The following is a 14,755-nucleotide window of genomic DNA, read 5'->3' as shown; positions in this document are numbered from 1 at the left end:
AAAATGAGGAAACAACACTGTCCTCATTATAAAGCGTCCAGACCATACACGAACATGCCATTTTCATCCATCAAACATACGAAAGCAGAAATGAGGGATTGCAAGTCACGTAAGAGGATGGAGAAGTTGGAATGAAGAGCATCCCCGGAAGCCACGGTAAACCACTGAGTTAGGAAAAGCAAAACCGGCAAAAGACGCCACCGAGGCGGTTAGGAGGAAAGAACTGTTGTTCTTACGGTAAAAAATGGGCGGGGAGAGGAAACGGTTATCCGGGATCCTAGAGTTTGTAGGAATTAGGCCCCGACACGGTAGGAAACTAAGGAGCGCTCGCTGTCCGGATGCGGCAAGGCAGGACCCGGAGGTTGGCCTCCCGCCCTCATCCTTCCCGGTACCAGGCCGGGGTGGGAAGTTGGGGGAGGCGGGGGCCGAGGTGGGCCGTGAGCGAGGCTGGGGTCAGGGCCGTACCCCGGAACGGAAGGGGCGACGAGTTCCTTTCTTGCTAAGAGCGTAGAAAAGAGATGGCTGGAGGCGTCGTAGGGGGCGGAGGCGGGAACCCAAGTCTGGCGCTGCGAGTTTGGAGGTCGCCGGGGGAAAGGAGGAAGGTTCCGTTGCTAGGCGACCGGTCCTGGCCCCGCCTCCCAGTCGCGTCGCTAGGAGACGGGGAGGCCGGGGGGCGGGCGGCGGAGCCAGCCCTGCGTGCTGACGCTGATTGTATATGAGCGCGAGCGGCGGGCTCTCGGGTCTTTTTTAGCGCCATCTGCTCGCGGCGCCGCCTCCTGCTCCTCCCGCCGCCGCCCTGAGTCACTGCCTGCGCAGCTCGGGCCGCTCGGCTCCCCGCGCTCGCCACCGGTAACGGGCTGGGGCCCGACGGAGAAGGGAGGGACGTGGAGGCCCCGGGCGGCCCGCGTGAGCGGAGGGGTGAGGGGGCTGGGGACGGCGAGCGGGGCCTCCGGGGCCGTCCGCGGAGGCCGGAGCCCGAGCCGCTGTGGGAGCTGTGACCCCGCCGGCGGAGAGGGCCCGCGGCTCGGCCGATGCTTCCCGGGAGAGCCGACCGGGAGGCGCGTGGGGCGGGGGAGCGTCGGCGCGGCCCGGGAGGGTCCGCCCCGGGGCCCTCTGAGCCCCGTTGGCCTCTCCGCGCCCGCGAGGGCGCGGCCCCGGCGAAGCCCTGGCGCCCGGAGCGGGGAGGCGGCCGTGCCGCTGGGAGCCGGGAGGCGCCCGGGGCGCAGGCCGAGTCGGGGTCTGCAGCCCACAGTCGCCGCGACGCCCACTCCCTGGAGGGGAGGCCGCGGGAGGAGAGAAGGAGCCGCGGAGGCTGCGAATTCCGACGGGAGGGAGGGGCTGCGCGGGGACCAGGCCCCGGGGCGGGGAGGGGCGAGGAGGCGGCGAGGCTCCGGGCTGCCCGCCCCCGGGAGGTGGCGACCCGGCCGGGAGGGGAACCCCCGCGGCTTCCCGCTGCACGTGGCCGGGGCCCAGGCGCGGGTGCAGACCCCCTTCTGGTAGCCCTCCACTAAAAGTTGAGGAGGTGGTGGGATGCGAGGGTGAGCAGGAAGCCAACCAGTCCAGCTCTTGGGTTTGCAACTCTTCTCTGCTTCTCGTTCATCTTAATCTTTTTAGGTACCGCAAGAAAGAGTGAATGTTAGTTGATGGATGAAGGAGCGGGGCCTTCACTGCTAGGATTTTTAAGAATTATCGCGTGTAAAGCACTTACGTTAGCTGTTGTTAACAAGAGATTCTTTTGTGTCCTCTCAAGTACAAATTAGAATTAGGATGGGTATCTTGATCAGGGTTTTTTTTATTTGGGAAGCATTGGTCGTAATTAGTCGACTCCTGAACAGTGGAAGTAAATGATTTGGTCTGCAGTGTCTTTTTAATTCGTCGAGGGCGTCTGTTGCTTTCTTACTAGTTCCTTTATTCCCGTTCCCACTGTAAGATACTTAACTAGCTGTTTGGTGTTTAACGTTATGGTGGAGGCGTTATGGGGTGAAATGAGACGCACAAGTAAGCGTATACTGAGCCAGGGTTGTAACCTGCTGCCTCATCAGTGCTTCATGCTTTGCCCTCAAAAAAAAAAAGAGGCCGGGAAAGGAGGCGGGGAATGAAGGCCTGTCGGGGAGGGCTGGGTTTTTGGAGGAAGAAAGAGCCGGGCACGTGATGTCCTCAAAGAGCCCCAATTTTATTCTGTTTGATTGTGGGTTCTGTAAGGACTGCATTTTAAAAGCTCACAACTTACACTGCTTATCTGACTTCAGGAGAGCTGAGCTGGAAAACGAAATTTGCCATTTTTGAAAGTAGGTGGCATCAAAAATACTTTTTCAAATTAGTGTTTTAGGTCCTGTTTTGTTGTTAGCTTTAATAACTACTTCTGTACTTATTTTCCTTAGGAAGTAATACACCTTACCTTTGATTGGATAAAGGAAAAGCCTTATATTTAGAATAACTTACTTAAAGCTGACAGGAGGTAAATGAGGTTTACAGTGACCTTGTGGGACTGATGTCTCAGGCTTATTCCGAAGTTGTCAGATGAGTTCAGATGAGTGGCCCAAATCTAAAATGGGCCTTTTACTTTTTAAAAAGATTGGTCCTTTCATACCAGTCTGAAAATTTTCATAAGTTTTATTTGTTGTAAAGTACCTGTTTTTGATATTGGACCTATTGACAGGGAAAATTGTTAAGCTGATACTAAATGTGACACGATTGTCTTTGTCATCTAACGATTAAAAAAACAAAACCCACACGTGTACCAGAACTAACTTAATCCACAGTGCTATTGCTTGTTTTATTACTTACTCAACTTGCCCATATTGCCTTGAGATGACTGATTCTGAACTCTACCAAATGTATTCAGTACATATCCTTTTGTAGGAAAAGTGGCTAAAAAAGGTAGAATCTGTTTGACTTCAAGGTATGAAGATATCAGAATTAAACATTGCTTTTCTTTGTTTTCTGCTTGATAATTTGAGATATTAATGAAAGGCAATGAATCCTGATCAATTTAGGAAATAAGGATCAATCTGTTCATACCCTCAAGTCTAATCAAATCTGTAATTGCTTATGTTCTTAGTTGATTCTTTGAGTAAATATTTTAGCTCCTATTTGGACATATATCTTATATCATGAGCCAAACAGGCAAATTGATTATTTGATATAAATTGTTGAGTGGTTATGAGTGTTCTGAAGAAAAAGAGCTGGAAAGTAGGAGATAGAGGAGTATCTATAACCTCCTTACATGAAGGAATTTGTTAAAATTATGCTAATACTAAGTCCCATTTCGTACTAATTCCATCTGAATAAGTTGGGCAGATGAGCACTGCTGTTTTCACTCATCCTTGTAAGTTACTTAGTACTTGAACTGCAGATCAGTAGACCACATTGCTGGACTTGCCAAGTGGTCTCAGCCCAAAGTTAGTTCTGGTTACCAACTCTGTTTTCTACTGCTACATAGTTTGATATATTTTTACTTGTTCAGAAGTTTTATACATTTTGATTTTTATTGGAAAAGGGGGTCATAATTTTGAAGAGTTTATTAATTACTGTGAAAATATTGTCTCAGATACAGAGGGTACAGACGAATACAACAGGCATAAAATAATAGGATTTCTTGCATGATTATTCAGGCAGTGTTTTAAAATTATTCTACATATATATAACTCAGTGCTCCTAGAGATAAGTAGTATCAACATTTAAATGAGGAAACAGGTACAGAGCAGTTAAAGAACTTATTATCCAAGGTTACATAACTGAGAAATGATAGTTTATAATAAGGATTTTATATTGGTTTAAAGCAAGTTCCCTTGACTTAATTGTTGTACTATACAGTATATAGGGCTTCTCTCAGCTCAGTTGGTAAAGAATCCGCCTGCAGTGCAGGAGACCTGGGTTCGATTCCTGGGTCGGGAAGATCCCCTAGAGAAAGGGATAGGCTACCCGCTCCAGTATTCTTGGGCTTCCTTTTGTGGCTCAGCTGCTGAAGAATCTGCCTGCAATGTGGGAGACCTGGGTTCGATCCCTGTATTGGGAAGATCCCCTGGAGAAGGGAAGGGCTACCCACTCCAGTGTTCTGGCCTATACAGTCCGTGGGGTCGCAAAGAGTTGGACACGACTGAGCGACTTTCACTTCACTTTATAGTATGTATCTGCTTAGAATTTAAAAGCACTCTTTCTTGGGTTCCACTGGGCTTCCAAGGACAGTTAAAGCACTTATAGTCATGAAGATTTCTTCCAATATATGTCTGATATTGTGAATACCTTGTAGTTTTGTTAATTTTCACCAGATTATCAGTCCATGTGTGTTTCTCTGCTGTTTGGTCAGATGGTACTATAGATAATGCGATTACTTGAACAGAAGATAGTGTTCTCAAATAGTGTATTTGGCTTGGGACCCGTATAAAAGTCAGTTCTAGATTGACTTGGTATCTCTGAAGTGAAAAAGTGAGCATAAAGAATGAGATGTTCTAGCTACGTAAAGAACGAGATGTACTACTACTACGAGGTTGTGTTGGAATCAAGTACTGAGCCCCTGGCCCACCGAAACTGTTGGTAGAACAGCAGTGTCCAAAATACAGGTTTGTTTAAAATGCATTCAGCTTGAGGTAGGTCTCAGGTAAAGGGAAATTCTTTTTTTGGGGTTTTACTGGTTCCCTTGAACCTTTTTGCTTTAAAACGTGTGTGTCCGTGCACACTCAGTATCGGGCTCGGTTCCTCTCTAGAATTTTCCAAGCAGGAATACTGGAGTGGGTTGCCATTTTCTCCTCCAAGGGATCTTCCACCCAGGGATTGAACCCAAGTCTCTTCTGTCTCCTGCATTGGCAGGTGGATCAGTTACCACTGTGGGCTTCCCCGGTGGCTCTCAGACAGTAAAGAATATGTCTGCAATGCAGGAGACCTTGGTTTGATCCCTGGGTTGGGGAGATCCCCTGGAGAAGGGAAAGGCTACCCATTCCAGTACTTTTGACTGGAGAATTCCATGGACAGAAGCACGCTATAGTCCATGGGGTCACAAAGAGTTGGACACAGCTGAACAACTAACACTTGTTGTAGTTTTCTTTTTGTTATCCTTTAAAACTTTTAAAACTTTACTTTAAATTTTTGATTGTGCTGCGAGGCTTGTGGGATCTTCGTTTCTCAACCAGAGGTGGAACCCAAGCCCTCACAGTGAAAGTGTAGTGTTCTAACCATTGGATTGCCAGAGAATACCCCCAATATGTAGTTTTTAATGATTGGCTATTTCACTGTGAAGCAGCTATTTTCTATAAAGGAATATAACTAGGTTATATAATCTGTGTAGTGGGTGATAGGGTTTGGCTTTTGGAATAGTGGAATCGGCATGGGTATTGGAAGTCAGATTTTAATTCCTAGTGTTTTCATTTGTGTGTGGCTGAGCAAGTTGCTTACCGTTGTATCTGCAAACAAGAGGAAAGTCTGTAAGTCTTACAGAGTAAGCTCTGTAAATGTTACTTTTCTTTCCTTCTCGTTGGAAATAAGAACAGAATCAAGTATACTGGAATGGTAGATCATTTGATTTCTGGACGTCTAGCTTTAACATAACCACAAAATAATCAGCTAACGATCTGATTGAATTACTCATTTCCACCTCTTTCTCCATTGGAAGATTTTCTTCATGTTCAGGTTTTCTGGTTAAGATTTGCCTTCAGTCTTGTTATGAACCCTGTCTTTACATTGAGATCTGTAACACTGAGTACTGGGTTGAACTTTTTATTGTAAATGTTAATCCTTAGGAATGTTTCTCCTTTAAATCTTTTTTTTTTTCCAATGTTAGTACAATGATACCAGCTTTTGGTTAAGGATTGTATTTTACCTTGAAGCTGTTTGTATTCTTGTTACAGATGTGTTTCTTATAAGTTGGATGCAGTTGAATTTTCTTTAATCTGATAGTTCTAAAAGGGAGCCTTTAGTTGATTTATGCAATCACTTTGATAAGGTTTAATTTTAATTTGTGTGTGTGTGTGCTTTTTATTTGTCCAACCTGTTTTTCTTTTAGATTGATGTAAAAATAAGTATAGCTTCCCCAGTGGCTCAGTGGTAAAGAATCTGCCTGTAGTGCAGAAGTTTTGGGTTTGATCCCTGAGTCGGGAACCCACTGCAGTATTCTTGCCTGGAAAATCCCATGGACAGGATCCTGGTGGGCTCCAGTCTATGGGATCACAAGAGTGATCTGTTTCCAAACTTTTGGGGTCACCCTAGAAATTACAACGTGTTTATTTAAGAACAGTAGAGTAATCCATTTCCTCCCCACTTATTCTCAGTGCTGACTTAATATTATGGTAGTTTAAATTTGACACATTACACAGGGGTAATATTTCTTTTAAAATATTTATTTTGATAGTATGCTAATATCCTTATTTCCTCTCATTTCTTGTGTCTTTAGACCTTCTCTTTGGGATCACTTGACTTATGCCTGAAAAATATACTTACAGAATTTATTAATGAGAGTGCTGGAGATATTTAGCCTGAAAGTACCTGTTTTACCTTCTCAAAGGATATTTTGGTTGGGTGTAGTAGTCTAAGATCCTTAGTTACTTTCAGCACATTGAGCACACAGACCATTCCGTCGTCTTTTGGTGTCTGTTGAAGAGAAGACGGCTGTCAGTCTTTTATGCGTTTGACGTTAATCTGAGTCTTTTTTCTGAGTCCTTTTGAGGGGCTTCTGTCTCGTCTTGGATTTTCACTGAAGCATCTTAAGTGTGGGTTTTTTATTTCGCTAACTGGGATTTATAGACTTGTCTTCCATTAGTTCTGGAAAATAACTTGGCTATTTATTTCTTCGAATATTCTGTCCATTCTCTCCTCTACTCCTAGAACGTCTTAAATCTTTGTTAGACTTCATTGTATCCTAAAATGTCTTTTCCATAGTTTTTATTCTCTAGTCTCTGCCATACTTCGGAAGATTTCTTCTAAGCTCACTTTCAAACCGCTTAATTCTCTCTCCAGCTGTGTTTGGTTTACTGTTAAACCTGCCCATTTAGTTTTTTTTTTTTTTTTTCTGTTATTTGCTTTTTTTTTTTTTTTTTTTCTGTTTTTGCTTTCTGTTGTTTTTATTTCTGGAAATTCTGTTCTTTGCCAGGTTTGCTCTTTTCACCTTTAGTAAATGAGTTTCTTAGAGATACTGCTGCAGACACATATTTTCAAACTTAACAGGCATGGTTGTTTTGTGTGTGTGTGTGGTCTTTTAGACAGTATTGAGGTCTTCCATAGGATTGACGCCTGTTGCTCTCCGTCGCCCCTGTTCTTGCAGATGACTTCATGAACTTCGTAAGGTCTAGCGTGGTGCTCTCACTTACATCTGGTTATGCAGGTGCCTGGGAGTGCTGATGATGGCTCTAAGCTCACAGCTTGAAGTTCGGGGCACAAGGCTGATGAGGTGGATTGGGGTTTTGTCCTGGAGAACTCGTTGATTATCTCTGAGAACATAGCGCTTTGAGGTTTCTGCTTAATTTGGGAAGGTTGCTCTAAAGATTCCCTACCTTGGCAAGTCCAGGGCTTTCGGTTTCCGCAGACCGTTCGCATCGGAGGTTGGCAGGTTTCCCTCTGGGCAGAAGTAGTTTACTTATCCTTTTCCTTCCTGTTTTGCCTTCAGTTTGGGGTTAGTAATTTCTTATTATCTTACTTTTTTAAACAAATATTTGATTCTGTACTTTTAATTAATTTTCATTAGTAGAGTTGGTCTGCATAATCTAGCTTGTCACTTCCAGGAATGGAAAGTCTTCAGATCTCTTAGAAAGCAAATTCATGTCTGATAAGTAAAAATCTCACTGATTTTACTTCTTAAAGTTGTTGACTTGCAGTTAAAAAAAAATCTGTAGATACTAAACTAAACTTGTGTTTTTTGATGTGATCTGATTGCCTGAGACCACCTGTCTCAGAACCTGGTTTCTTATTTAGAATTTTTTTTTTTTGCATCTACTCTCTCAGACATGTTAGTTTTGAATCTGGGTATGGGAATTGGTCCATTATTTTTATTTTTTTAGATTTGTTTGTAATTTTAGATTTATGGGAAAGTTGTAGAGATAGCTTAGAGTTCCCATTTGCCCTTTACCCAATTTTCCCTAATGTTAATATCCTACATTACCAGGGTGCATTTACTGGTCAGTCTGTACATTAATCAGAACTGAAAGAATCTGATTTTAGCCATCATGCCAGCTAATTGTTTTGTGAAGGATAGTTCAAAATGGACAGATTGAAAGAAACTCTGTGTTTGTTGAGTATTAATTAGATATCAAACAGATCTTTTACATGAATTTGCTTCTTAATAAGAGAAACCAATGAAGGAACCATTTTCTTCTGTGTTGAAGATGAAATAAGGCCAGAAGTTGTTTGCCTGAGCTAAATTCCCACAAAGCTGGTGTTAGCCCAAATGGTCTGACTTCAAAACTAGGCGTTGTTGTGTGCGCGCCCAGTTGTGTCTGGCTCTTTGCGGCCCTGTGGCAGGCTGCAGCCAGGCTTCTCTGGCCATGGGGTTCTCCAGGCAAGAATTCTGGAGTGGGTTGCCATCTCCAAGAGATCCTCCAGCCCAGGGACTGAACTCATGTCTCCTGCATTGCAGGCAGATTCTTTACCACTGAGCCATCAGAGAAGCATACTTTAAAAAATAGAAGTGTATATGACCAAGAAATCTATTACTTTAGCCGGAACGGGCAGATTGGAGAGGGCATCTCTGAGGAAATGAATTGCCCTCCTGTTCTATCTTGAATCTCTGTAATAATGCATCAAAACGATAAGAGTTTGAATTCTGAATATAATGGTAGCAAAGTGGACGCTGAGGAACAGTGTAGCCAGTCTTCCGTGAACATGTTAGAATGTTATAAAATTTTGAATTTAGAAATTTTGGGTGTTTCTTTTTGTTTCATACTTTTTGATAATTGTTGGATTTAGTAGACTATATATTCAAGGGAGCAAATTCTAAACTGTTAGTAAATAGTATCTGGATAGGAAAACCTAATAATGCAGTATGAAATGTAAGCTCTCATTTACTTCTAGTCTTTTCTCTCTCATACACACCTGCTGTTAGGTTTCTGGTGTATTTTTCTAGAAATGTCTTATTCATAAGAAAGTATGTGGATGAGAATGGATATTCGTATATACTCAGGTTGCGTTTTACTCCTGCTTTGTTGCTCTTTCCGTATCAACTCAGATCTGCATCTTTTTTTTCTTTTTTTTAAAAATTATTTTACTTTCGGCTCTGCTGGCTGTGCAGGCTTTTCCTGTGTGGGCTTCTCGGTGTCGTGGCTTTGGTTGTGGAGCAAGGGCACTGCGGTGTGCGGGGTTCAGTAGCTGCAGCTTGTGGGGTCTTCCCGGATCAGGGATCGGACCCGTCTCCTGAGCTGGCAGGTAGACTCCTCACCACTGAGCTTCCAGGGAAGTCTTGCTTTTTCTTCTTCTGTTGTTGTTGTTGTTTTTAATTGCAAAGCATTCCATTGCATGCACATTCCACACTAGTGGTTTAATTTTGCTAAGTAACTGTAGCTGCCATATATGTGTCTGTGTGTATATATATATAAACTTTGTATACTACTCTGAAGGATACAGTGCAGTGATTGGAAAAAGCAGATATAATCCCTGGAATCATGAATGTTATGGTCTGGTCACTGGTGGAAGACAGACCTTAGTCAAATAAACACAATAATCTATAATTACAAACTGGAGATATCTTATGATGGAAAGAAATGGGGCTTTATAAGAGTGTGTACAACCAAGAAATCTTACTTAGCCAAGATGTACAGATTGGAGAAGGCATCTCTGAAGGAGTCAATGCCAGTCTGTTTTGTCTTGAAGAAGTAAAACTTTGAGCGGACAGTCAAAGAATATGTAGGACTTGGATTTTAGAAGAACCTATTAGACAAACGTGACACGTGTACAGGCACTTAGATCCTTTACTTCTGTTTTTTCAGGGTAGGTTCTCACAAATTGAATAACCAAGTCTGGAGATGGACATGTTTAAGGTGTTTGTTATTCCCATAGCCAAATTGCTCTCCAGAAAGATAACAGTTTATGGAATTCCCTGGCGACACAGTGGTTAAGAATCTGCCTGCCAATTCAGGGGACATGGGTTTGCTCCCTGGTCCAGGAGGATTCTACAGGCCTGGATCAACTCAACCCACCCGCCACGACTGCTAGAGCCAAAACAAGAGAATAGCCCCCACTCATCACAACTAGAGAAAGCCTGTGTGCAGCAGGGAAGACCCGGCACAGCCAGAAATAAAGAAAGAAAATAGTTGCTATAAACGGTAGCCATATTTAAGAATGCATATTCACCATAATTTTCCCTGCATTATTGATCTGATAGATCTGAAGCCCACTTGTGTTTCTTTGATTCAATATTTTCATTATTTTTGAATTAGTATATTCGTAATTTTTTGCTAAGTGTTTTGTTAATGCTGACTTCATTAACCAGCATCGCTAGAGAAATACATCAGTGCTGTTAGAGATTATTTACAGTAAATAGAAAATATTTAAAAATAGAGTAGGTTACAGTAGGAAGAATTATTTCCTTTATAATTGTCTAAAGGATGCATGTTGGATTAGTAATAATGCTCCAAAGGATAGCACTTGACTGCTAAAATCAGAAAGTCAGTTTTTTAAAGTGAAACGTGTATTAAACATATTGATATGAGGAATCAAATCTTGTCACTTTTTGTGAGTGAAAGACTAAGGTTTTGGGACTTCCTGGTGGTCCAGTGGTTTAGAATCCACTTTGCAATACAAGGGATGTGGGTTTGATCCCTGGTTGTGGAACTGACTCCACGTGCCACGGAGCTCAGAAGCTTGTGCTCTGGAGGCCTGGGCCACAGCTGGGGGTCCTCGCGTGCCGCATGGCCAGCGAAGGCCTGCACGCCACGGCTGAGACCTGGTGCAGCCAGATTAATAAATAAAATGCTTTTTAAAAGATGAAGGTTTTAATTTTTCAAACATTAAAAACTGATTTTAATGTGGGAGTCTAAGCCTTTTTTTGTTTTGTTTCTGATTAAACTTTTTTAATGGGTCTCAAATTCTGTGACAGATTTTTGGTCATTTCTATTAAAAAGTACTGATTTTAAAAGCTAATAACTTAAAACTGCCACACACAAAACTAATGGTTCGCAAAACAGTCTTCTGAAGGTTTTGCAGTGCAGGTACCATTAACTAGACTTTTACTGTAAAAACACCACTGATACAGCCTGGGGCGGCCCTACGGGGGTAATGCTCATGCAGCCTTGGGCTCTCTGGGCACACTTGATGGCCCTGCCAGTCCCAGGTGCCGCCTCTTGTCCGCTGCTTTGATAATACTGCCAGCAACTGCCTGTCTCATGTCACGAGCAGCAAAACAGCCAAGAGGCAGATAGATAGGCCGAGAAACTCTTAACACACATGGCCTTGCCAGGAATCATCTCAGTGATGGCCGCATCACCAGATTTCAAGAATTCGGGGCCACCTTCTAGCTTTTTCCCAGAACACTCGGTCTTCAGTTCAGCATGCTTGCATTAGAGCTGTGTGACAGTCCAGCACTGATTTGGGCCTGGATGGTTCAAGATCGTCACCTGAGCTGTGAAGCCAGCTGCTTCCGTTGGCGGGTCATTTTTGCTGTCACCAGCCACATTGCCACAAAGAACATGTTTGACAGACATGTTCTTGAATCTCACATTGTCCACAGGAGGGCCATTAATCAAAGCATCATGGTGCATTTCAAAAGACTTGTTTCCTTGACTGGAGCAAGGTGACCACATTGCCAGGTTTGAGAATACCAGGCTCTATTTGACCCACAGGGACAGTACCAGTACCAGTACCACCAATTTTGTAGACATCCAGGAAGAGCAAACCCAAGGGCTTATCAGTTGGGCAAGTTGGTGGCAGGATGCAGTCTAGAGCCTCAGGCAGTGTGGTTCAGTGGGCATTGCCATCTTTATGGGTGACTTGGCATCCCTTGAAAGGCATAGTGGCACTTGATTCCAGCAGTGTTGTCACCATGACAACCAGAAATTGGCACAGATGCTTCTGTGTTGGGATTGTAGCCAGTTTTTTTATGGAGGTGCTGACTTCCTTAGCAGTTATCTCTTCTGGCTATAGGGTGGCACAGTGCAGTCCATTTCGTTACCTCCAGTGTAACGAAGGTTCCACACCCAGAGAGGAAGCCAGAAGGGCCTGCTCGTGGGTCTGCCCTTTCTTGGAAATACCAGCTTCAGATTCGCCAGCACAGGTGCCGGAATGTGCCTGGAGTTGTGTTTTTGATGAACTCTCTGTGTCCTTGGGGCTTCCTTGGTGGCTCAGTGACAAGCTGCTTGCCAGCGGGGGAGCTGTGGGTTTGATTCCTGGGTTGGAAGGGTCCCCTGGAGGAAATGGCCACCTATTTCAATCTTCTTGTTTGGGAAATCCCATGAAAAGCAAAACCCCATCAACAGAGGAGCCCAGTGGGCTGTAGTCCATGGCATCTCAAAAGAGTCTGACACAGCTTAGTGACTGATCAATCACTGTGTCCCAGGGCGTCAGCTAGGTCACAGAGTACTTGCTGGTCTTAAATTGACACAGGGAGATATCACTGGTGATTGATAATCACTCGTGTTAGCTTTCCGATTGTCCTAGACCCAGGCGTACTTGAAAGAGCCCTTTCCCATCTTGGCAGCCTCCGTTTGGACTTTTCAGTGGTTCCCGGCTGAATCCCACAGCGTTTGTAGATCAGGTGGCCAGTAGTGGTAGACTTCTCTGAATCTACATGTTCAGTGACAACAGTGTTGACTTGGGTCTTCTTTCCCATTTTTGCTCAGGTTTAGTGGTGGTTTTTATGACACCTGTGTCCTGGTGGCAAACCTGTTGTGAAAAAACTAAGCTTATTAAAAAAGTAAATCTGCATTACCGGCACTCAGCTGTTTTTCAGTCTTCTCTAAGTTAATCCTGATCCTATAGTGTGAAAGAGTGTAGGATATGCTTTGGCCAGTCCAGCATTCAGAAAACGAAGATCATGGCATCTGGTCCCACCACTTCATGGGAAATAGATGGGGAAACAGTGGAAACAGTGTCAGACTTTATTTTTCTGGGCTCCAAAATCACTGCAGATGGTGACTGCGGCCATGAAATTAAAAGACGCTTACTCCTTGGAAGGAAAGTTATGACCAACCTAGATAGCATGTTCAAAAGCAGAGACATCACTTTGCCAACAAAGGTTTGTCTAGTCAAGGCTATGGGTTTTCCTGTGGTCATGTATGGATGTGAGAGTTGGACTGTGAAGAAGGCTGAGTGCCGAAGAATTGATGCTTTTGAACTGTGGTGTTGGAGAAGACTCTTGAGAGTCCCTTGGACTGCAAGGAGATCGAACCAGTCCATTCTGAAGGAGATCAGCCCTGGGATTTCTTTGGAAGGAATGATGCTAAAGCTGAAACTCCAGTACTTCGGCCACCTCATGTGAAGAGTTAACTCATTGGAAAAGACCGATGCTGGGAGGGATTGGGGGCAAGAGGAGAAGGGGACGACGGAGGATGAGATCGCTGGATGGCATCACTGACTGGATGGACGTGAGTCTGGGTGAACTTTGGGAGTTGGTGATGGACAGGGAGGGCTGGCGTGCTGCAATTCATGGGGTCGCAAAGAGTCGGACACGACTGAGCGACTGATCTGATCTGATCTGATCTGAACTGCTTCGTCGCTTAGTCACGTCCCACTCCTCGGACCCTGTGGATGGTAGCCGGCCAGGCTCCTCAGTGGAAGTCTCCAGGCAAGAAGACTGGAGTGGGTTGCCATGGCCTCCTCCAGGGATCTTCCCAACCCAGGTATCAAACGCAGGTCTCCCACATGGCAGGCGGATTAGTTACCGTCTGAGCCACCAGGGAAGCCCTAATAACCAAGAACATTATGGACGAATGTGCTGACATACTCAGGGTAAGCTGGAGGCATGGTAGTATTCAGTGATGTGACATTAAGTGCGTTCGAAGGGATGGGGAATGTTTACTTGGTGGATCTGGACCAGAGCTTTATAGCTGCCATTGAATAGTTTAAAGGGCTGACATTTAATAACCAGAATTATTAAACTTAGGGGGAAAAGAAAAGATCTCCAGGGGATCATGAGTGCAGTATGTGGCAGATTTTGGCTTTTAACATGAATTTGATAAAAATAACTTAAAAAATCAAGTGGGTTTGAGAGAAGTAAAGCATTTTGTCTGTGTGTCGGACTCTTTGCAACCTCAGGGACTGCAGTCCACCAGGCTCCTCCGTCCATGGGATTTTTCAGGCAAGAGTACTGGAGTGGGTTGCCATTTCCTTCTCCAGGAGATCTTCCTGGCGGAGGGATTGAACCCTGGGTCTCCCGCATTGTATGCAGATACTTTACCATTCTAGGCAGATGCTTTACCGCCTGAGCCACCAGGGAAGTGCATTTGTCCATACAAAGAGGCAAATGCTTATAGCGGCTCTATTTGTAATACCTCCTCCCCCCAAAAGAAAACCCAAGTGTCCATCAACAGCTGAAAACTTAAACATAGAATAGAATGTATGTTTTCAATGGAATACCACTATACAATAAAAAGTAATGAACTATGTGGTAAGTACTACAACAGATAAATCTCATTCTGGATGGAAGAAGCCAGACCAAGGGGGAAAGTACATACTCTATGATGCCATTTCTATAAAATTCCAGAAAATATAAGCTATAGTGACAGAAGGCAGAGCAACGCTTGCTTGGGATGGGAGGCAGGAAGGGTAGGAGGGAGGTATTCTAACAAGGCAGGGGTATATTTGTTATCGTGACTTTGATGGTTTCATGGATGTATATATATAT

The 14,755-nt window shown here is 44.2% G+C and overlaps 1 protein-coding gene across 28 annotated transcripts in view; it reads left to right on the top strand.

Annotated features, from left to right (window-relative positions):
• The first annotated feature begins 225 nt into the window (after positions 1-225).
• Positions 226-14,755, top strand: part of NAP1L1 (nucleosome assembly protein 1 like 1) — a 36,873-nt gene continuing 22,343 nt past the window's right edge. For 8 of the 28 annotated variants that reach the window (XR_015163413.1, XR_015163416.1, XR_015163417.1 and 5 more), the window contains exon 1: positions 743-849. The gene's annotated coding sequence lies outside the window, so the exon portion shown is untranslated. Of the gene's footprint in view, positions 389-742; positions 919-1,392; positions 1,615-2,249; positions 2,289-12,056; positions 13,497-14,755 lie in introns of those variants that run through there. The other 20 variants (XR_015163414.1, XM_086398763.1, XM_086398747.1 and 17 more) reach the window with 15 other exon arrangements.

The sequence above is a fragment of the Bos grunniens genome, chromosome 5 (genome assembly GCF_055505025.1).
Source record: "Bos grunniens cultivar Pamir isolate PY7600 chromosome 5, Bosgru_T2T1.0, whole genome shotgun sequence".
NCBI lineage: Eukaryota > Metazoa > Chordata > Mammalia > Artiodactyla > Bovidae > Bos > Bos grunniens.
Note: the sequence above shows the minus strand (reverse complement) of the source record. Positions and strands in the feature narration are given on the sequence as shown.